Raw genomic sequence first — 23,872 nt, 5'->3', positions numbered from 1 at the left:
TTATACCATTGGAAACTGTGCATTCTCTTGTGTGTTATTTAAAAAATTTTTTTTTAATGTTTATTTATTTTTGAGAGAGAGAGAGTGTGAGCGGGGGAGGAGCAGAGAGAGAGGGAGACACAGAATCTGAAGGAGGCTCCAGGCTCTGAGCTGTCAGCCCAGAGCCTGACGTGGGGCAGGAATTCATAGACCACGAGATCGTGACCTGAGCTGAAATCGGCCGCTTAACCGACTGAGCCACCCAGGCGCCCCTCTTGTGTGTTACTTTTAAATTTGAAATGACTTTTATCTGCAGTCATTTTAATACCTATGCAGCACCCCACCACCTAACTTGTATGTATGTAGTTTGCCGGGTGATTTCCCCATCATCGAGTAGCTAGATCCCTCCGTGCTATTACGTATGTATACATGTACATCTGGAAATGTAATTTTGTTTTGTGTTTTCTGAAAAACAAATGGTAACATACTGTCTGTGTTGTTGCTACTTGCTTTTTTCAGCTTGCGTTCTGTCTTGGCAGCCTTCTCCCTGGGAGCTGTGTGCTCCCCACCCCCTCCCTCCTCTCCCTTGAGGAGGCTGCCCGAAGACTGCAGGGGGAAGGGGAGCTGGTGGGAATCTGATTCCATCTGAGATCTCTCATCTGAGAGAGGCTGGCTGGTGGTCCTGCCCAGACAGGCTCGGGGGGGGGGGGGGGGCAGGTCAAGTTCATAAGCAGTGGGGGTCCTACCTTCTTCTCTGCCCCCTCTTTATCTCTGCCCCCAATTTCTCTGTGTCCCCAGTCCTGTTAAGTGTCTCTTCGTGTTCTCTGTAACGGCAAGAAGATGGCTCTGCTGAAAACTTGAACGAGCAGCGTGTGCACATACTTGTAACACGCGTCCAACTTTTGCCGACGTCCACGTTGGTTGGCGGGAGTTGCTATGAGGGACCACCTATGACAAGTGTCTGGAAGTGACAGACGTTGCAGGAGGCGATTATTCCGTTCCCCTCCCCCCCCCCCCCAGGAGGGTTCGGATGCTTTTCTTCTCCACGGATTCTCTTCATCTTTAGCATTCCGATTCTACCTCACCAAAGAAAGAACACCTTACAGAGAGAAGATGGGGGTGGGGCGGGGATGGCAAGACTGTCTTACAAAAAAAGGAGTACTGCCGTAGGAACCACCTGGGAGTCTGTAGCACAAGCCTGGCACCGTCTGATGAGCCCAACTAGCTCCGTAGCAAAGGTTGGCTCTCTGCCTCAGTTGCCAGTGCTTCCTTCTTTCTCCTACTTGGTTGGGCTGTGGCAGATGCAATTCTGTTTGACACTGGAAGGCGCATCCCAGGCTCGATCGGTTGTTGGCATCTTGGCTGGGCTGGGGAGAGCCCCCGGTGCAGGGGCTGGGGCGTGGGGTGGATGGGGCACCTCCAGTGTCTACAGAATCAGGTCAAAGAGGAAGGAGGTTTTGCACATGGGCATATTGCTTAACTTTCTGCGCTTCTGTGTCCATTTCCTAAGTCTGTCAGAGCATCGTACAGACCAGGTGGCTTAGACGACAGAAATGTATCTGCTTCCAGTTCTGGGGGCTGGAACTCCGGGATCAGTGTGTCTGCAGCGTGGGTTTCTCCTGTGTCTTCTTCTCTCCTTGGCTCGGAGATGCTGTCTTGTCGCCGTGCCCTCACGTGGTCTCTCTTCTGCGCAGGTGCGTCCCTGGCATCTCCCTGTGTGTCCAAATTTCCTCTCATATGGACACCAGTCGGATCGGATCAGGGCCCATCCTAACGGTCTTGTTTCTTTCTTAACGACCTCTTTCAAGACCCTGTCTCCAATTACAGCCCCATTGTGAGGCACAGGGTTTAAGGCTTCAACGTAAGGATTTTAGGGGACGCAGTTCAGCCCATAACAAAGTTCCCTCAGTTTCTTTTGGTACTTACGGTACTAAGATTGAGAGGTGACTCGGGTAGGCAGACACAGAGCTCATCCGTGGATGTCAGTGGAGGCCATCCGTTTAGGGACTGGGTGTCTTGAACAAGAACCCGCTGCAGTCCTGCACCGGAATGGGCAGGCTGACTGAGCACGTACCCTGAGCAGCCAAGCTCACTAACCGGTACGCGGCACTAATGAATACTTTAGTTCCTGGTGGAGCAAACCCGTAAGGTAGCCAGCAACAGAAGCAACAGCGTGTGAGCCCTGGCTGGAGAGCGCTGTGGAAAGGTGGTCTTTCGGAGGGCTTCCCTAACAGCGGTTTTGAGTCTTTTAAGCAACGGGCAGGAGATTGCATCGCCCTGGGGAGCTCTTGACGCACTGAGGCTGGAGGCCCTCCGGCACGCGGTATCTGGAGAGAGTGGCATTCAGGCCCCCCTGGGTCCCAAGGTGCAAGTGGGAGCCATACTTGGGCCTGCGATGCATTCTGCAGCCTCCTGCGACTTTCAGGAAGATGCTCGGGTGTCGATTTCGGTCCTGCCGGTGTGCACAGGGGCTGCAAGGGGCGTTGCAGCAGTCTAGCCTGGGGTGGTTGCTGCTGCTTGGAGAAAACCGCGGGTGTCGCCAGTGCGCAGTCTCGCGGTGCAGGATTGGCCGTGGATACACGTACCGCCAACTCCCTCTCTTCCCCTCCGCTTGCCCCCCTCGCTTTCTGGGGTGGGTGGTGAATGCTGCAGAAAAATGCCTGCAGCTTTGCAGCCAGTGGCCCAGAGCACCGGGGACTGTGTGCTCCGGATTTTGACCAGAGGGCTCGGGGCCAACCTCCGTCAAGGCTGTGTCTTCCCAGAGGACCCTCGGTGGGTCTGGCGTGAAAACACGCACGTGTGCGTGCACGGGGGCACACGTAAGCTGTCGCTCCGGTAGAGGCCATAGAGCACCGTGAAAGCAAGCGCTAAACACTTCTCGTTTTTATAATAAACTTGAAGGGATTAAAAAAATTTTTTTTAATGTTGTTTATTATTATTATTATTATTATTATTATTATCATTATTAATTATTTTGAGCGAGAGACACAGTGTGAGCCGGGGAGGGGCAGAGAGAGAGGGAGACACAGAATCCCAAGCAGGCTCCAGGCTCCAAACTGTCGGCACAGAGCCCGACGCGGGGCTCGAACTCACGGACCGCGAGATCATGACCCGAGCCAAAGTCGGACGCCCAACCGACTGAGCCACCCGGGTGCCCCATAAACTGGCAGGGATTGATTCTTAAATGCAAACCCTTCCAGAACTTGGCATTTGCTCTCCGTGCTTAGATTCCCTATTTTTTCCCATGAACTTGGGACTGAATACGTGTCTAGTCTAGCTGTTGAGCCCAGCTTATGGCACAGGGGATGGTGGCAGAGGGTTACAGGGCCGGAATTGGGTGCGCGTCTCTGTTAGCTCCTTCCTCCCACGGGTGGCAGCCTGTGTGTCTGTCACTCACAGTGACATCCCTGGCGAGGCGCCTGGCGTGCCCTTCCCCAGCTTGGCAGTCTGGCCACACCCCTGGTTGTCCGGCTCCTCCGGGATGGGATCCGGGTGCCGATGGTAGGCCCCAAGGCTGGGGAGAGTCGAGCCCCAGGGCAGTCAGGGTTCTGGTGTCCGAGAAGAACAGAGGAGGGAACTGTGGGCACAGAGGTGTGGTCTGGCCAGTTCCTAGGACACAGTCGGATGACAGCCACCCCCTGTGGAGCCCCGGGGAGAAACGACAACGTATTTCTGTGGTAGCGGTGGTGTGGTGTTATACAGCACCCCCCTCCAGAAATGCTCTGTGCTGTGTGAAGTCTGCAGTTCGTTTCTCTGTCCTGTGTCTCAGGGGTGGCCGGAGGGGAAGGGACTTCATCCCTGTGTCGCAGGAGCACACCGGGGCTCCAGAATCATAGCCAATCCCCCCTGGAGCGTCCTTTTTCCAATCAGAGGACTTTCCTCACCTTGACCCGAGTAAGACGGAAGCGTTCCGACTCTAGCACAGAAGCTAAGTGACCGTTACGAGCCCGGTGGCACTGGCAAACAGCTCAGAACACTGTTCTCTCCTGCTTACCCCACGGGATGCCCTTTGTGTGTTCCTCCTTCGCGAAGCTTCCCTGACCACCCCTCGTCTTGGTTCCACTTGGCCCCTTCTCCCGTGTGGCCCTCGTCTTCCCCGTGCTGTGCTCACCTGTGGACCCGATCCCTTGGGGGCCTGAAGGCAGGAGCGTGGGTAAGGATGAGTCTGCTCTGGTCCCCGCCGTGTCCTCCACACCAGTCAGCACAGTGCCTGGCACACAGTAGGTCTCCAGGAGGCGTCTGATGGATGAGTAAATGAAGGTGTAGGGAAGATCGCAGGGGATCGTCTTTGTGAAAACTCCCTACAGCTTCCAAGTTTTAAAGGACTTTGTCCCCGTGAGTTATTTTCTGGAAGCGGATCCGTGCCCTCTGTGACTGGCCGCTTTCTTGGAAGAAAACAAACATGAGGCAGAGATAATTAAACGTGCAGGTGAAAAAACCAAAAACCGAATCTGAAATTTGAATCCGTTATACAGGTTTTCATGGCCGTACTTTCTTGATGTTTGCCTAAGAAGGGGTATGATCAGGAAGTGTGTTAGCAGGGAGGTGGGAGGGGAGGTGGGAAGGAGCAGGGAAGTCGTCTTTGGTGCTTTAGGAAAAGACTAACACCTGAGCCTCCCTCTGGAGCTTCTGATCGCGATACCTAAAGCAACACATCCCCACAGAGGCTCCGATGTGCAGCCGATGTGGTGACGGCCGCCTTAAGGCTACTCATAACTTGTTTTTTGTTCAGGTGTTTTTGACAAATTCACTGCACTTCAGATACCTTTCTCTTTCCCTTCTAAGCCAAGTTTTCCTATTGCAAAAGCCTCCGAAAAGAGGGACAGAAGGACTTTCTGCTGGTGACGAAGGGACAGTGTCAGGATGAAACGGGAGAGGATCCGGTTCTCTGAGATGCACATTTCCAGGCTCGCCAGAATCACCTGGGAGACCTTTTGGCACATGCTCCCCTTTACCACTGCCCTTACCACCTCCCCCTTACCACCACCCCCGATTCTCCCAGCAGCCTTTTGCGAAAGCGGTCGCCTTGCTTCGTCTGACACCCTGATCCTGACTCTGCTCACCACCCCGTCCATTTTGTCAGAAGCTGCTTGAATATCAAGCTTCCATATGGCGGTGCCATTGCAGTTGGTGGCGTCCCAGGAGACCGGCTCGCTGAAGATGCCCGGAAGCGATTTAAGGCAGGACCTGTACGTAATGAGCCTGGGGATGCGCCAGCTAAAGCTAGGTTTTCTTGCTGAGAGAGTGCTAGTTCAACATCACAGTTGGGGATAAAGGTGGGTTATTTATATTATATAATGATACTATATTTTGTGAAGGCATATTATATGCTGACGTAGAAGGATACTCCTCCATAATGGCATTAGGTAATACTATGCCATTATATGTATTGTATCTTAATTCTATCTAACACCGCCATGCTCCCCACCCTAGTCTGCGTTTCTAGGTGGGTATAAAGATTCTTTAGAGGCAACATGTTGTAGTGGAACAGGCATGGGCGTTGAACCAAATCGCCCTGGATTCCTAGGGCCGCCTGTCTTGCGACAGCTACTTCTCTCTCTGAGCCTCAGTATCCTTATCTGTAGAATGGATAGAATCCTACCTGAGATGGTGGCAATAATGCTTACAGAGTACCTACCACACAGGTTGGCTGGCATACAGTAGGTGTTTAATAAATGTCAGTTCCCTTACATCAGGAAATGTGGAAGCTGTTGGGGATCCAGGCTTAGTAAAACGTGTGTGTGTGTGTGTGTGTGTGTGTGTTGGGGGAGATGTGTCTATGTGTTTGTGTATGCTTGCCGTCTTCAAAGGAGGAGGGTTTCATTGTGATGTTCATTGGTCTTGCCTCTGGGTTCTAGAAAGTGACATGTTCTCTCATAGATGTTTGGATATCCTATAAGCAGATGGCCCCTCCTCTCTTCTATTGGGTTGAAAAGTTCTGCCCATAAAACTGGACCCTTAGGACCACAGCCCATCTTTGCCACTCCAGCTGCGGTGTCTTTCTCTCAGATGGATTATTCAGAGGAAGAATGACCAGTGGCCACTCAGAGGCCAAAGTGATTTGAGTAGGTGAGGCAGAAACCTTCAACTTGCCTGATGCCTTCACTTTCCGTAACTAGATTTACCATACTCATGTAACAGGTTGCTAGCAGGTTGTGCCCCCGGTTTGACATCTGGGTTGTTGCCAGGACTGAATTAGGCATTCCCCCCGGCCCCCAGCGTATGAACTCCTAAACCCCAGGGTGATGGTATTCGGAGTGAGGTCTTTGGGAGATGATTAGGTTCAGATGAGGCCTCAAGGGTGGGGCCCTCAGTGGTGGGATTAGTGCTCTTCCGAGAAGAGAAGCGGCACCAGAGAGCTTGATCTCTCTCTCTCTCTGCCACGTGGGGACGCAGGGTGGCTGCCTGCCCCCCAGGAAGAAGGCTCCGTGGTGTGTGTCTTCTCCATGCTGCCAAGGGGTTCTCCAACACCCGCTGGGTACCCTACAATTCAACTCAGTTCTGACGCTATCTCCCTGGAGATATCTGTCTACCTGCCAGTGTCCTGATCGTCGAGCAGCCATAGATCGAGGTTCCCAATCCCCCCTCCTCGGATTTGATTAGTCGGCTGAAGCAGCTCACAGAGCTCAGGAAAACAGTTTGCACTTGACCCTTGAACAGAGCAGATGTTAGTGGTGCCAACCTCTCCCCCACATACATGCAGGCCCCATGTAACTTAAAAAAAGGTTTTTTTTAATGTTTTTTATTTTTGAGAGAGAGAGAGAGAGAGAGACAGAGAGAGAGAGACAGAGAGAGAGGGCAGGAGCAGGGGATAGGCAGAGAGAGGGGGAGAGACAGAATCCGAAGCAGCCTCCAGGCCCTGAGCTGTCAGCACAGAGCCCGATGTGGGGCTCAAACTCATGGACTTTGAGGTCATGGCCTGAGCCAAAGTCAGAAGCTCAACAACGAAGCCACCCAGGCGGCCTTCCTTGTAACTTGTGAATCCTCCAAAACTTAACTAATAGCATGCCTCAGTGTTGACTGAAAGAAAGCCTTATCGATAACGCAAGCAGTTGATTAATCCGTACTTTGGATGCTGTACATATTATGTGCTGCATTCTTCTAGTAAAGTAAGCTGGAGGGAAAAAAAATATTAAGAAAACCATAAGGATGGGGCGCCTGGGTGGCTCCCGTCGGTTGAGCGTCCGACTTCGGCTCAGGTCATGATCTCACAGTTCAGGGGTTCGAACCCCGTGTTGGGCTCTGTGCTGACAGCTCAGAGCCTGGAGCCTGCTTTGGATTTTGTGTCTCCTTCTCTTTCTGCTCCTACCCCGCTCTCTCTCTCTCTCTCTCAAAAATGAGTAAACATTAAAAAAAATTAGAAAAGAAGAGAAAATCACAAGGAAGAAAAATGCATTTACGGTGCCGTGCTCTGTCCATGGAAAAAAATCTGCCTGTCATTTGGGCCCACACAACCCATGTTGTCCAAGGGTCAGCTGTACTTGTGAGATCGCTGGTCTGTTGAAAAACGATAAAACTCACAGCCAGATGGTACAGCAGTGCAGGGAAGGTACGGGAAGGTGCGGGGAGCTCCCCACACGTCAGCCCTCCGCGTCTCCCTGCCACCCTGGAAGCTCTCTGCATCTTGTGCCTTTGGGGTTTTATGGAGATCTCATTACAAGGGCACGGTTGATTAGGTCACCCATTCAACCTCCAGTCCCTGGCTGCTTCCCAGAGGTCAGGGGATGGGGCTGAAAGTTCCAGCCCTCTCTAGGTTGGTTCCCCTGGCAACCAGGTGCTTTCTAAAGGTCACCTCATTCACATAAACTCAGGTGTGTTGGAAAGAGGTTTGCCATGAATATCAAGACACCTTAATCCGCTCTTACAGCTTAGGACTTCCCAAGGGTATTTTTTTAAAGAGCTCCTGTGCCAGAAACAGGGACAAAGACCAGACACCGATTTCTTCTTACAAATCCCAATATCACAAGGATCCTTGTCAGCACCCAATTCCGCGGGCACCCTGAGCTTGGACTGTCAGCCTCCAGAGCTGTGAGCAATAAATGTCTGTTGTTCAAGCCCCACAGCATGTGTGGGGGGTTTTGTTAGGGCAGCGAAGACAGTGGTGGAGGCGATTGTCAGAGGCCTGGGGTGACCCAGCCCTTCTTCGCCCCTCGCAGGGGTCAGGGCCAGTTCCTGCAGCCGCCTCAGCCCTGGCTCAGAGGTCCTGGCACCACCGTGTGTGTAGGACTCACCCCTTGAGATGAGGAGTCTGAGACCTTAAAATCATTGACTGATGGATCGATCGATTGATTGATTATGTTTTTAGGGTCTCTGAGACCTTAAATCTTCACTTGAGGGTAAATTTTGATTCCTTCTCATTTTCATTTCTCCTCTCTGGCGGCAAAAGAGCTACTCAACTCACACTGGCTTTCCTTAAGGCTAGGATCCTGTGTCACTCAGGGTCCAGTCTGGGAGAGAAACCACACTCGTCATTTGAACACAGAGACTTCACTATAAAGAACTGCCCACTGGGTACAGAGTCGTTAGCCAGGGTAAAAAGAGGGCTCCAAGGCCTCAAAGGTGGTAGCTCTTACCACCTGGGGCTGAGGAAATCGAGGAAGAAGGCAGCATCATTAAAACTTAGAGGCGGGGGGGCCCTTAGCGTCCAAGGAGGACGTGCCGGCAGGCTGGTGTTGATGTCGTGGGCTGGGGCCCGGTGAAGCTCGTTCCACAAGTACCGGGAAAAGTCCGGGTTGGATTCGGCCGACAGTACTGGAAGGAGTTGTCACTGCCGTGGCGGAGACGAGCTGCGGGAGGGGCAGCGGCCAGCAGACAGGAAGGAGCACGGCCCCCCTCAAGCCCTGTGAGGTTCCCTTTAGTCCCCTCACCGGCAGAAGCCACCGAAGAACGACTGGTGGGACCAAAACGTAGTTTGCAAGGCCTCAGCCCGAGGATTACAGAGGTGTAGAAGCAGACGCTCGGGCTGGTGGGGATTTCAGCCGGTGGCCGTTGGCCCGGGAACCCTGGGATCCTGTGTCTAAAAAGGACTGGGCCCATGGGTCAGGGTTCTGGGTTGTAAGCAACGGACACTGCTTCTGGCTGGCTGAACGGAAGTGGAGCTTGTAAGAGGCTACCGTGCCGCTCCCAGAATGTCGGCAAGAGAGGAGGGAAGCTGGAGAACGAGGCTCAGGGCTCAGATTTCGAGAGCACCACCCAAAACCAAGTCACCGCACTGCTCTGATGAGCAACGCACCGCTGGCCCCGGGGCAGCCCATGCGTCTACTTTGCCCCGCGCCCGAGTCTTGGCCAGATACACGACTTGATTACAGTGGCCGCTACTTTTGCATCAGCCAACACCAGAAGGACGGAGGAGGGATGGGGGGAGGGGGGAGATCCCCGCCCGATTTCACTGCCCTCCAGGCAGCCCAGCGTGGGTGCTTTTGACTGGCGGAGCTCAGTCATGTGGCTGTGTCCCAGCTGCAGCTACGCCATCGTAAAACTGGGTGTCTGTAGGTTTTCAGGTCCTGTTATGGGAAGAGGTCTTCATTCTGTATCAACTGTCAGAAAGCGGGCAGTTCCCTACACACCACGGGGTTCAGATACAGCACAACCAAAATAAAAGAAATCCATCCACGGTCATGGGCAGTGTTCACCACAGTAGGGAGTGGGCTCCTGACTTCCAGTGGATTCTTCCAGAAGTGCACAATCCCCGACATGCTGAAATGGCTGAGAATTACCTCCTAGGAAGTGCTCATCACACACGTATCAACTTCCCTCTAAATGTAAGGGCTCGCGGCACCTGGCTGGCTCGGTCAGTTAAACGTCCGACTTCAGCTCAGGTCATGATCTCATGGTCCGTGGGTTCGAGCCCCGCGTCGGGCTCTCTGCAGACAGCTCAGAGCCTGGAGCCTGCTTCCGATTCTGTGTCTCCCTTTCTCTCAGCCCCTACCCCATTCATGCTCTGACTCTCTGTCTCAAAAAGAAATAAACATTTAAAAAAATAAGAAAAATAAACATTAAAATATTTAAAAAGTATATGAAAAAAATAAATATAAGGGCTCAACAAAGCCTTGGTAACGAGAACCCTTTGATGGTTGAGGTTTCAAGGTGTTCAGCAGGTTTGTCAATAATTAGCAGCCCAAGAGGGTCTTACCCGGCTGAGTGCTAAACACTGCGAGGTTGCTGGCTGGAAAGGGTCTCTTTGAGCCCTGCCTGGCTTTGATTCATTTCCCAGCAGGCCTGCGGAGTGGGAAGATCAGCTGTTCTTGCATTCCCGACAAAGGCAGGGCTGGGAGATGAGTACATTTTTGAGGACGGCAGGAGGCAATGAGAGACAGAAGGTGAGGAATGAAATTTGGATGATTGATCGCTCCAGAAGGGGACACCCGCGTTGTCATGAGGACCCTCGAATTCTCTTCCCTTGGCAGTATGCATCCCGGGATGCCAGGGCTCCAGCCGTTGGCCAGTGGCCTCCCCGAGGGAGATAGGGCTGTACTCGTGTTTGCAGACCTGTGCCTTCTATGAGTCACTATTGCCATTTTATCGTCTTGTCTTTCTCTGCGAGACCCCGAGCCACTTCTAGCCCATGCCCCATTCCCACTGCCCGTGGCGGAAAATGCTGCCTACCAGCTCTTGAAAAAATTGCTACTCTTCTCTAATTAACCCCTCACTGTGGTCATCGTCACAGAAATGTCATCAGTTCCTTTCTATCTCAGAGTCTGCGAATCCTGTGCAGGCTGGCTCTCCTTGCCTCTTCACTGAGATGCTTCAGCAGGGACCTCCCCGACCCTGACTTTTGCTTCCCTTCCCCACTCTGTTCCGTGCTCGATGGGATCGCACGAGTTTTTATCCGGGGGGAAGGGGCGGCTAATACCCCAACGCGGTCACATGTGTCAAGATCACACGTCGATGGCGTCTGGACTGGCAGACTTTTGCCGGTGTTTGTGGTCTCCCTTCCTGGGCCGTGACCTGGGCCGTGACTCTTCTGCCCCCACTTTTGTCCCTACCCCCGACGGCCCTGTTCCCACCAGACCTTTTTCTTCTATGATTCATTTAGCGCCAAATTTTGGAACCAGGCATTTTGCTAGTGCCAGGGATCAAAAGCCTTATAATTATGTAAACAAGCAATTACAGTGCAGTAATTACTATAATGGGAAAGAGTATAAGGCGAGAGCACTGAGAGTGACTCAGTCTGTTGAGGGATTCACAGAAGGCTCCTGGAGTTGGTACTTGTGTTTAGACTTGAGGATGAGGTTGGGATTTGTCAGGTAGATGGCCTTGATAGGAAGTGGGGTATGCATTGCAGACACAGGTTCTGCGGGGGGTGCCTGGGGGGCTCAGTCGGTTGAGCGTCCGACTTCGGCTCAGGCCGTGATCTCGCGGTTCGTGAGTTCAAGCCCCGCACCAGGCTCACTGCTGTCAGCCTGTCAGCGTGCAGAGCCTGCTTCGGATCCTCTGTCCCCCTCTCTCTGCCCCTCCCCTGCTTGCGCTCTCCCCCAAATAAATAAACCTTGAAAAAAAATAACGATACACTGTAGCAGGCTCTTTGTTGCTGTGGTCCAAAGTGTACAGGAGCGTGAAACCTCAGCGCATACACACAACAGTCAATAAGGACTGATTTCCTCGCTGTCAGCAAAGTGTCTAAGTAGCAAGACTGCAGACGGGTGGGGTGGCTCTGCTCCAAAGGCCTGTTGTCTGCCTTCGCTCTGAGCCAGTCACCTGGCAGGGTGCAAAGTTGAGGGGCGGCTGTACTGGGTTGAATAGGAAACCCCAAATTTGTGTCTTTCCTAGAAACTCAGAATGTCACTCTCCTCGGAAATAGGGTCTCTTTGCAGATGTAATCAGTTAAGTAGAAGTCATGCTGGAGTAGGGTGGGCCCTGAGTCCAGTATGACTGATGTCCTTATAAGAAGAGGAAGAGACGGGCGCCTGGGGGGCTCAGTCAGTGAAGCGTCCAACTTTGGCTCAGGTCACGATCTCGCAGTTCGTGGGTTCGAGCCCCATGTCGGGCTCTGTGCTGAAGGCTCAGAGCCTGGAGCCCGCTTTGGATTCTGTGTCTCCTCTCTCTGCCCTTCCCCTGCTCATGCTCTGTCTCTCTCTCCTTGAAAAAAAAAAAAAAGTAGCACAGCCCTGCCACACCTCCGTTTTAGACTTGTGACTCCCAGAAGTTGTGGAGAATAAATTTCTATTGTTTTAAACCCCCCCAGTTTAAAAACTTCTTCAGGTTTTTCTAATGAGTAACCAAGGGATGATCAAAGGAGGCATTTAACGGGGTGCCTGGGTGGCTCAGTCGGTTAGGCGTTCGACTTTGGCCCAGGTCATGATCTCACGGTTCGTGGGTTCTAGCCCTGCGTCGAGCTCTGTACTGACAGCTCAGAGCCTGGAGCCTGCTTCGGATTCCATGTCTCCCTCTCTCTCTGCCCCTCCCCTACTCACGCTCTGTCTCTCTCTGTCTCTCAAAAATAAATAAACATTGAAAAAAAATTTAAAAAAAGGAAGCATTTAAAATTTGATAACATTGAAAAAAAAACTTCTCTGTGACCAAAGACACCACCGAGTTATTAAAAACATTTTTTTAATGTTTATTTTTGAGAGAGAGAGAGAGAGAGAGAGAGGAACGACTGGGGGAGGGGCAGAGAGAGAGGGAGACACAGAATCTGAAGCAGGCTCCAGGCTCTGAGAGGTCGGCACAGAGCCTGATGTGGGGGGCTCGGATCCATGAACTGTGAGACGATGACCTGAGCTGAAGTTGGACACTTAGCCGACTTAGCTATCCAGGCACCCTAAGATACCATCAGCTGAAAGCCGGTGAGATGTTTACGGTGCATATAACTGACAAAGTCTTGGTGTCTAGCTTATATAAAAATCTCCTGCAAATTGACAAGAAAAGGACAACCCATACTCAATAAAAAACGAACCAACTATTAGGTTAGGAATTCAGAGAAGGAAGCCCTGAAGGACCAACAAGTACATGAAAAGATGCTCCACATCCCTGGTAATTGGGGGAACGCAACTTACATTCTCATCCATTATATTTAACAAAAAATGAAAAAAGTTGGACAAAACTAAGTGCTGACCGAGGAAGATCTGGGCACATGGGGACTTGCATGTGCTGTTGGTGGGAGTGCAGATCGATTACAACCATCACAGCGAGTAGTTTGGAAATGTCTAGTAAAATCGAAGACTGCACACACCCCGTGACCAGATAATTCCCATTTCAGGTCTGTGCTCTCTAAACGTTCTCACAAAGGTACACGAGGAGCCATGCACAGGAAGTTTCATCGCAGCATGTCTCATGATGGTGAAGAATTGGAAATAAAATACTAGTCATCTGAAGAATGGGTAATGAAATTGCGGTGAATTCACAAAATGGGATGCTAAACAGCAGTTAAAATGCATGAGCCGCATCTATATTTTGACATGGCTAAATGTCTCATGTTGAGCAGAAACCAAAAGTAAGTTGCAGAACGCTGCATAAAGTGAAATAGTGTTTAACATTTGAAATTACAGGGGTGCCTGGGTGGCTCAGTCAGCTAAGTGACCTACTTCGGCTCAGATCACGATCTCACGGTTCGTGGGTTCGAGCCCCGCGACGGGCTCTGGGCTGACGGCTCGGAGCCTGGAGCCCGCTTCCGATTCTGTGTCTCCCTCTCTCTCTGCCCCTCCCCTGCTCACGCTCTGTCTCTCTTTGTCTCTCAGAAATAAATAAATGTTAAAAAAAATTTAATGTTTGAAATTATATAAAATAACATTGTCTATTTTTATGGGCCTATAGGAATATATAGGTGTGTCTATTATTTTTTTTTTTAAATTTTTTTAACGTTTTATTTATTTTTGAGACAGGGAGAGACAGAGCGTGAACAGGGGAGGGTCAGAGAGAGGGAGACACAGAATCCGAAACAGGCTCCAGGCTCTGAGCCGTCAGCACAGAGCCCGACGCGGGGCTCGGACTCACGGACCGTGAGATGGTGACCTGAGCCAAAGCCGGCCGCTTAACCGACTGAGCCACGCAGGCGCCCCTAGGTGTGTCTATTAAAAGTGTAAAAACATGGCTATGAAAGGTACTCATGAGCTTTTCCAGAAATTTAATGCCTCTTAGTTGGGGGTGGTGGTGGAGGCAGCTCCAATTCTTTTTGCAAAATTTTATTTTAAAAATCTGAATCAACAGGGGCGCCTGGGTGGCTCAGTCGGTTAAGCGTCCAACTCTTGATTTTGGCTCCGGTTATGATCTCGTGGTTTGTGAGATCGAGCACCACATTGGGCTCTATACTGACGGTACAAAGTCTGCTTGGAATTCTCTCTCTCCTTCCTTCTCTGCCCCTCCCCCGCTCATGCTCACACTTTCTCAAAAAGAAATAAACTTAAAAAAAAATTTGAATCAACTATAGTAAAAGGTTTACCTTTGTTAAATTAAGGTAGGGAGTGCATGGATTTCAATCTTGTTATTCTCTGTGCTTTTCTGCATCTCTGAAATAGTTCTTTAAGGAGCAGTGTTAAAACCTAAAGACAACATTGTAAATCATAAGAATAAATGACACTGAAGCGAAGGGGGAACCATTGTGTTCGACAGTGGATCAGTGGGCTTCATGTTTTTACGTAATCTTTACCAACACGTCTCTCCCACATTTTGTAGTAATGGTCCCTGGCCTTTGGCGGTCATGTAATTCAAGTACTCTAAATTTTTGTGTGTGGGCTACAAAAAAATCTGCCAGATTTTGGTGTGAGAGAGAGTGCATGCGTGTGTCTGCAGGCATGTGTGTGTGTGTGTCCGTGTGCATGTACGTGTGTGCAGGTGCACGTCAGGGGAGGTGGAGGGTAATTACAAAATCCCGATATTAAAAGGAAGTAGGAAATGTCTTCTTTGAATATATTCACACCATTGTACTTGGGCATCTCCTGTATTTTCTTCCTGGTCAGTTTTAGTGACAATGATTACATTTCTAATTTTGATAACTACCGAGAATCAAGTTGCCCAAATTTGGGCAGGCTTTGAGTTTATAAAGTTTATTACCAATCGTAGTAGTTTATCCGTAGTAGTCATCAAGGTCCTGCATTAGTGTGAATTTCAATGTTCTAACTTTGGAACCAAGGAGGACACGAGGGTAGCACACAGCATCAGTTCTTATCTTGTTTAATTAAGTTTTCAGCTTCCTGCTTGCCTTGAGGTGGGGTATTTGTGATGTTACACTTGTCATGTAATGAGACGGATAAGCCATTTACAGCGTCATCTGCAAATAGTCTGATAATACGTGTGGCATTATCCATTTTTATGCTGGGTGATTTAGGATGAGTTCTCATCAAAAGAGAAAATTGCTCTGGTGATGAAGACAAAAGAAATTACTGGAGAACCTCTTAGAAGAACATTCATTGTCTCTTAGGTGACAGTAATGTCCCCCAAATAATTAAGTTTTATGATAATCCATATGTGAAGCCCTTTGCTGGAAGACCGGTATCCCAGGACTCGAATGCTGATGGATAGTCTATTGCAATGGTCTGTGTTTAATTTTCAAGGTGGGAATTCATTACTTTTCTCTTAATAAACGTGAAAGTCTACATTTTGAAACCGTGGAATAAGAAAAAGCTATCTTCACTCGTAGCCTGGCTTGAGCAAGTAGAGGAGGTCAGGACGCATGGCAGACTGTCATTTTAAGTTAACATACTTCCCAAGTACAATGGTAATTTCCTAGAACAGTAGATGCCCTTTAAAAATTCTCTTAAAAGGCAAAAACAAAGATACCAGTCTGGATTGCTGAAAGGTAATCTATATCCTTAAGACATATCTCGCATATTCTTGTAAGCAGAATGATTTGACATAAATGGAATATTTATATGCTTGCTATTACCGAGTTAAAAGGCATGATAGTTCCTCCAAGCAATTTAAGAGAAGCTTGTACTGCCTGCTCCTTGTTCCTTGTTATCCCCGTAAAAATCACTTCATTACAAATAAAAGGATTCAACAATTAGAGGAAAGGCAATACCAGAGTAAGGAAAACACTGTAAAAAGGATCCAAGATCCGGCTGTGCTGTGGAACGCCAGCCTCTAGCAGTTAGTGATCACGGTCTGCTGTTCTCTTTGTTGTCGTTGCTTTGTTTTTCTTTTTGTTTACTGTGGTAAAAACAGCAACAACACATAACGTGAAATTGCCCATCTTATTTTTAGGGTTCGGTACAGTAGCATGCAGTATGCTCACCTTATCGTGAAACTGATCTGCAGACCTTTTTCATCTTCCAGCTCTGAAACCGTATGCATTTAGCAGCACCTCCCCGTTCTCTCCCTGCCCCCACCTCCAGCCCCCGGTAACCACCCTCCTACTTCCTATTTCTATGAATTTCGCTACTTTAGATCTCCCGTGAGTGTGGAACCACATATAGTATTTGTCTGGCTTATTTCACTTAGGATAATGTCCTCAAGGTTCATCCAGGTTGTAGCTGGTGTCGGAATTCTCTTCCTCTTTCAGGCCGAGTAGTAGTCCACTGTATGGATATGCCACATTTAGTTTACCCTCCCATCTGCTGATGAATGTTTGGGCTGTTTCCACCTCTTCGCTATTGTGAGTAGTGCTGTTTTGAACGCGAGAGTGTTACTGACATCGAAGGGAAGGGGGAAACGATGTCTTTGACAGGGGATCGGCGGGCTCTCCTTGAGACCCTGCTTTTAATTCTTTTGAAACTCACAAAAGGTATTTCTGGGTCACATGGTGGTAGTTTTGTTTTTAATTCTTTAAGGAATTGCCGTGCTATTTTTCATAGCAATGGTGCGATTGTACAGTCTCACCAACAGTGCGCAAGGTTTCCATTTTCTCCATAGCTTCACCAGCACTGCCATTTTCTGTTTTGTTTTGTTTTATTTTGTTTTTGGTAGTAGCCGTCCTCAGTGTGAGATGACATATCTTTGTGGTTTTGTAGTCTTCTGATGATTGTGATGTTGAGCATCTTTTCCTCTGCTTGTTGGCCATTTGTATGTCATCTTTGGAGAAACGTGTATTCAGTTCAAATGTGTATTTGATTTTTTTGGCTGGCTGTTTTCCTCTCTAGGCTTTTCAATGTAACTGACTTGGGGGAGACATTTTTTTTCCAATATGGCACTTCCATTTTTAAAAGCGAAAATCATTGACAAGGTAGAATCTCCTGTAAAAAAAAAAAAAAATTGACGGTTATAGTTAACCTTAAAAAAAGGCTTTGATTTCCTAAAATGAAAAATAGCTCTTGTTGCAAAATGAACACTTGGCTATTTAAAACAAAACACAGGTCTGGGGACTTTTTCATTTGTTTTAAGTCTGCTCAGCTAACAAAGAAACAGATCAGAAACTGGCTGCTGCTTTTCATGGGAGTCTCTTCTGGTTTAGGGACACCCCTTTTTTAAAGCAGAAAGCTGTAGTCATTGCAGTTGGGGATAGTAAATAGGTCATCCCTTAGTTTCTATCTGGGGCTAGATAGCACTTGCCGCGTGATTAGATACTAGGCGCTGTTCTAAGGCCTGCCTGTGTGTTAACTCATTCAGTCCTTAATCCTATGAGCGAGGTTCTGTATTATTCCCATTTTACAGGTCGATGGAATCCCAGGGTTGAGGGGCCCTGGGAAGTTCCGTGGGCCAGTGCCTGGCGAGTGGCATCTCATACCTGACCCTTGGATATTCTGATTTAGGAGGCCTGAGGTGGGGCTCAGCTGCTTCTACTTCCAAAAAGCTTCACGGGGGCTCTTCGGACTGGGTCTGGGCCAGGTTTGAGAACCGGCCAAATGAGTCTACCTCCCCAACGACAGTTTGGATCACTGCCCCAGCATCCCCTGCTAAAGGTTGTGCAGACACTGGATAGTTCCACTTTCAGAGGTGGCTCCCAGGCCATCCTGCCTTCGGGGAACCTAGCGTCTCACTGGAGAGAACGTTAGTTCCTAGGTCTGCTTCGACATACTGGCACACGTTGAGTGGTTTAGGCAACCAAAATTTATCATTTCTGTAAGTTCTGGAGGCTAAAAGATGAGATTGAGGTGTTGGCACGGCCATCCTCCTTCTGAAGGCTCTAGTGAAGGATATGTTGCAGCCTTCTTGCCTGCTTTCTGGCAGTTCTTTGGGTTCTGATCACATAACTGCCTTCTTCCCATGGCATTCCCCCTGTGTGCCCGTCTCTATTTCTGTATCCACATTTCCCCTTTTAACAAGGACACAGTCATATCGGATCAGGGCCCACCCTAATGATCGCATCTTAACTTGATCATCTGCAAAGACCCTATTTCCAAATCAGGTCAAATTCACATGTACTGAGGGTTGGGACGATGATATCTCTTTTGGAGGACACTGTTCAACCCATAACAGGGAGGCAGGGCATACACAGCTAGAGGCTTAGCAAAGCAGTGTTAAATGTCAGACATTGGTGTTGGCTGGGGCAAGTGCAGGGGGTGGTGTGGAAATAAGAAGGGTTTGGATGGAAGTGAACATCTCAGATAAATACCACTTGACCAAGGGGTTAGAGCATCAGTCCTGTCAGCAGAGATGGGGACAGACTTCAGGGAGCGATGCTGTGACTCGTCCCTCCCTCCATGGGCACCTCTGCCTTTTCCTGTCCAGTCCCGGTGTGGCTCTCCCTCGAGGGCCCCATCAGCTCCAGCCGATCATGCCTGGTCCCCGGCGCCTGGTGGAGGGGCATCGACCACGCTGAGTTGGATGAACTCCTTAGAAGGACTGCAGCCCCACATGAGTTACTGTGCTTGTACCCAATCCCAGCCTGGGCCTCCCAGCAGCACCCTGATGCACTAATCAATGCAGGCGATATTAGAGGCAGAGACTTCTTTGTTCCTAACCAGAGAAAATCGATGCTAGAAGAGGGTTCTTGCTCCTGTGCACCATTTGCTGGAGTTACTGGTCAGCAGAATCATTAGCTTGAGAAGCAAGTGAAATAGACTACATTTCAGATAAATAATCGTCCTCCTCCTTATTTATTTAGGATTCTGTTTCGACGGGGAAGGTGGTGGATGAGTCAGGGGCCCATGAAAACACTGTGGCACAAAAGAGAAGCCACCAGATGCTGTGTGACTGTGCTTTCCTTGGCTCCCACAAAGGGCTTTGCCTCTCTGTGGTGGTGGTCTTCACGCTTTAGCTTCTGGGTCACCTGGATTACGGGCCCACCCCCAAGGTGCCTGGTTCCAGAGGTCTGGAAGGGGACCTGATAATTTGCATTTCTGCCAAGTTCCTAGGTGTTGCTAGTGCTGGCCTAGGGACCCCACTTTGAGAATAGCTGCCTTCCTGAATAAAATCCAGGCTCTGTTCGTTGGCCCTGACTCAGTGGGGTTGTTTGAGTGACAGATGCTCTGAGTTTCTGTTCCCTGTAACACTCTGAATGCCTGTTGTCAGCTCACCCCGCGTCACTTGTGTGTTAGTGCAAGTATTTATGCCAGTTACAGTTGTTGTAATCATTTCATTTAACCAAATATCACACAAACTGATGAAATATGAGGTGAGAAGGAAAAGAAGTTTGGATGACAGTTCAGTCGACTGCTGTGAACAGGTTTGCTAATGTTGAATCACGGAATTTCCATTAAATAAGGCACAGAAGAGACAGCTGTCAAAGACTGGGCAATGGTCCAAAATATTGAGAACGACTCTGTTTTAAGATTTCCTCCCATGTGTTAAGTCCTTCCACCACTTTAAGGAAACCAGATATGAAGACTGTAAACGAAGTATTATGGGTAAGGTGTTTGCAGAATAGAGAAAGCCGAACTCAATCCATTAAGATACATGCACTAAAATGGCCTCTGTGCTACATCATAGGGTGAACAGGTTAATGCACATTTATTTGCTTGAAATTAGAAGTTATTTTTGGGGGAGAGTCTTTCCTTCGTCCGCTTTAAAAATCAACCCACTAATAACCAGTTTGGGCTGCATGGGAAGAGAGACTATCTACCAAGTACGTTTAGGTCCATGTGAAGAGGTCAGTGGTATAAGTTCCCGAGAATAGGATTACACAATGTTTTCTGAATTTTCCATCTTTATAGGAATTCTCAAGTTGCTCTCCGTGGAGCCTGACCCGATTTACACTTTTACCAGCAATGTTTGAGAATGACTTTCCCCCACACCCTCATCATATGGGGTTTTTGCCTGCTTTTTGTTGATAGGGGTAGGTGAAAAGGGTACCTCGTGGAGTCCGAATGGGTATTTTTCTTCTTGTGAGTTAGCTTGAGCATCTTGCCGTATGTTCCAAAGACATTTCTATTTCCTTTTCTGTGAACTGTATCCTTCTCTTGTTTTTCTGTGCATTGTTCGTCTCATTTTGGAGTTGCTTATATACTGAGGAAATTATCTGTCACTGTTTCAATTATTTTCTCTGTTCGTCTCTTACGACTTTGTTTATGGTACTTCTAGCTATGTAGATTTTCATTTAATTTGTACTTGTTTGAACTTACCAGTTTTTCTTGAGGAGTGCCGAGTAAAGTTTTCCTCATTCCAGGATGATTAAAAATATCATCTTTTCTATCGCTTTTATTTCACTTTTTACATCTAAATAGTTGACCCATCCAGAATCCATTTTGACGTAAGAAGTGGGGTAGTGTTTAAGATACTTGTATTTCCAGATGTCTGCTAGAAGTCCTGATGCCTAACTTGTTGAATAAAACACACCTTTTCTCCATTGATGTGAAATGCCAACTCTTTTGTTTATCAAATTAGAGAATATACTTACTGATCAATTTCTGGATGTTTTAGTTGTAAAGTGGATAACATACTAGTCATTAGCCTGGTGTAGCTACTTAGCACTTGAAATGTGGCCAGTCCAAATCGAGATGTGTTGCAAATGTAAAAGACGCACCAGATCTTGCAAATTTACTAAAGAATGTATAACATTTCAGTGATTTTTATATTGCTTACATGTCGGAGTGATAACATTTTGCTGTTTCTTTTTACTGTGTTTGTTCTGGCTACTAGAAAGTTTAAAGTTGCATTTGTGGCTCAGATTTTATTTTTATGGTGGAGCACTGCTTTAATCTTTTCTGTTCTATTCGTGTTCTGTGCTATTTCAATTATTGGAACTTTGTTTTATTACCTGTTAGATCCCCTACATCTCCATTCCTTTCCAGAGATTCTTTGTTGTTCTTCTAGCCCGTTTTTCCATGTCAACTTCAGAGTCAGCCTTTTAGTTTCAAAAACATCCTCTAGGTATTTCTGTGGCGTTTGTTTCAAATTTATAGATTAATTTGAGCAGAAGTGGCAGCTTTAGGATGATGAGAGTTTCTGTCTAAGAACAAGGTGTGCCACTCCATTTGTTCAAAACATTGATTATGTCCCTTGGTAGTGCATTTTCTTTTGTTTCTATGGTAAATGAGATCTTTTCTTTCATAATACATTCTGTCTGGCTACTGTTGCATAGGAAAACTATTGATTTTTCCAAGCTGTTTGTACTAAACCACCAAACTGAATACTGTTATTGGTAGTAGTTGTTCCTGGATAATTCTCTGTAATGTATGTATGTATTATATGTAAATATATACATTATATATATTAATATATCCATAAATAGTGATGGCATACTCCCCCCCCCAATTTTTATACCTTTTATGTCTCATTTCTTTCCATCTCTCTTCTCTCTTGTCTTATTACACCGATAACCCAGCTTTTAATTATCAGCTCTATTGTGCTCTTCCATGGGTTTATTTCTATCCTTTTTCTGCACTGCTATGCAGTGAAGGGTTTACATTTTATATTTAATGTTCGTGCTGTTCTTTGTGCCTCCTTCCTGAAGCATTAACCTGAATGATGGGGTTGCATGCCCGTGAACAGCAAAAAGCCTATGCATACATTGAAATTCTGGAAAATAGCCCAGTAATTCAGATTATTTGACACTGAAATTAGGGCGGAATGTGGGGAAGTTCATTAGCACAAGACACAAGACTTTTTTTTTTTTTTTTAAGAATGAGATTGGTTTTATATTTGAGCAGCTCCCACATGAGCACTAATGTTCTTGTTGCTATATTGTTCTAAGAACATGCGGTCTGGCAGTTATGGCTGTTTCACCAGAAAGTCAAACTTGGAGAAGTAAGGGACTGTCTCCTCTGTGGGTTTACCTTTCGTGCCCGGGCAGGGTAGAGAAGTAGAGGAGAGAGGGAAAATCCGAGTTCTCATGGAAGGTACAGACTCTCTGAGGAGACAAAAAACCACTTACCCAGAGGGTGAGAGGGCAGTTGGTGGCCTTAAAGAAGCCGGGGGGGGGGGGGGGGGGGGGGGGGGGGGGGGTTGTGTGCATCGCACATGCGTGTGTTGTGTGCTTGGTCATCTTTGAGCAGAGAAGGGGGGTGATGATGGCCAGGGGGCCAGGAAGAAGCACAAGTCTGGGGTGCCAAGAGGAGGAAAGGACTGGCCGGTTCTGGGGAGCGGTTCTCTTGAAGGAGAGGCGTCCTCCATGTGGGTGGGCCGGCCAGTTGAGGGCAGGGTTGGGGGGTGGCGCCTCCTAGTGGCCAAGGCAAGAAAGGCACATCATGGGGGCATGGAACATGAGACCTGTCTCTTTTTGCCCTCACTGCAGCTGGAGGCCAATGTCAGTTATTAAGGGGGGAGGGGTGGTGAGATCCTATACTCTTAGAACCAGAAGGGCCCCTGGAGTCTCTGCTGCTGTTCTCACTCCGTCCAGAAGCCTTCTTAACAGCATCCTTGGCAGGGGCCCTTCAGCCTCTCTCTGAATGATGATGGAGAGCTGACCCCCTGCTCCTACCCGCCCCTCTCGCCCCCGCCAGGAGGTAACCGTTTCTCATGCAGTTCAGATTGTCCGGAAATTATCTTTTTACCCCAAAGTTGAGCATCCTGTGAGCCAACAGTTTGGAAATCAGGTAATGTCAGACGAGATACCTGATTTTTGATCTCTTTGATTTTTTGGCAACTTTGAGGCCGGCGTCTAGCCTGGCAGCAGGTCGGCCGGAAGTGGGTGGCCGCTGCCCCGGCCCAGGTGAGATCTGAAGTCATCTCCCGCCCCCTCCTCTCCCCCCCAGCTCTCAGCGTGAACACAGGTGTACCTGGTAGGGCTTCTCACCAGGGCCCTGCCAGGCACCTGAGCTGTGACCCCCGGTTTTGATTTGGGGGGATGACTTCTATGCAGTGCTTGGAAGCGGAGAGCCTCCAGAATCTAATTTACCGTCTTTTTTCAAAAAGATCAGACGGTCTTTTATTACTTGCGAACCCAGCTGGCTTTTTCTTTCCAACCTGTGTTGTGCGGTGCCATTTTCATGCCATTGCTCGTTTGATTTCTTCTGTCCCTGGACTCCTTCTGTGGCAATCCTCTTTCTCTGACACCCAGCTTAAGTGACACTTCCAGAAAACCTCCAGTGACCTCAACTGTCTTCTGAACCTCCAACAGCATCTTTGTTTTTGTCCCCATCACGCGGCACTTTTCAGATACAGCTTTTGTTTTGTGCTCATTTGCATGCACAGGCTGCAGAGGGTGTTGTTTTTTTTTTTTTGTAATGCCTCTTTGTCTCCCCTACAACTGCAGTTTGGTGCTTTCAGAATACTGGCTATTCAGCAGATATTTGATTATTGATTGGAAGCTCAAGGGGAGAAGACAAGGTTTGGAGCAGCTGCGGTGGGGGCACGAAGTTGAAGGCTGGATGAAGAATTGCCAAGACGTGTCTGGCGTCACTTGCTAAGCTTAGGGGGCTCAGATCTCTCTGGGTGTGTTATTTTGTCCAGGAGCAACCTTTGGACTAGCAGGAGGCGCAGAGAAAGAGTGCACAGAGGGATGAAGGGGGGGAAGAATGCACATTTTTAATGGATGCCCTTTGTGGCCAAGTGTGGCCAAACGCACAGGCGATTTTATTTAAACCTCGGAACCACGAGCAATATTCTCTCCTATTTTGCAATCACCGAAGCCTCAATTTGGAGAGGTTAATAACGTACCCAAGGCTGAACAGCTAGAATGTGGTGGGGCTGTGCATCGATCCCA

The 23,872-nt window shown here is 48.5% G+C and overlaps 1 protein-coding gene across 11 annotated transcripts in view; it reads left to right on the top strand.

Moving 5' to 3' along the window:
• The window catches only part of SLC39A11 (solute carrier family 39 member 11), a 422,497-nt gene that overhangs the window by 131,491 nt on the left and 267,134 nt on the right, over window positions 1-23,872 (top strand). The gene's annotated exons all lie outside the window — the stretch shown is intronic.

The sequence above is a fragment of the Acinonyx jubatus genome, chromosome E1, assembly GCF_027475565.1.
Source record: "Acinonyx jubatus isolate Ajub_Pintada_27869175 chromosome E1, VMU_Ajub_asm_v1.0, whole genome shotgun sequence".
NCBI lineage: Eukaryota > Metazoa > Chordata > Mammalia > Carnivora > Felidae > Acinonyx > Acinonyx jubatus.
The sequence above is the reverse complement of the archived record's forward strand: the minus strand, read 5'-3'. Positions and strand labels throughout refer to the sequence as shown.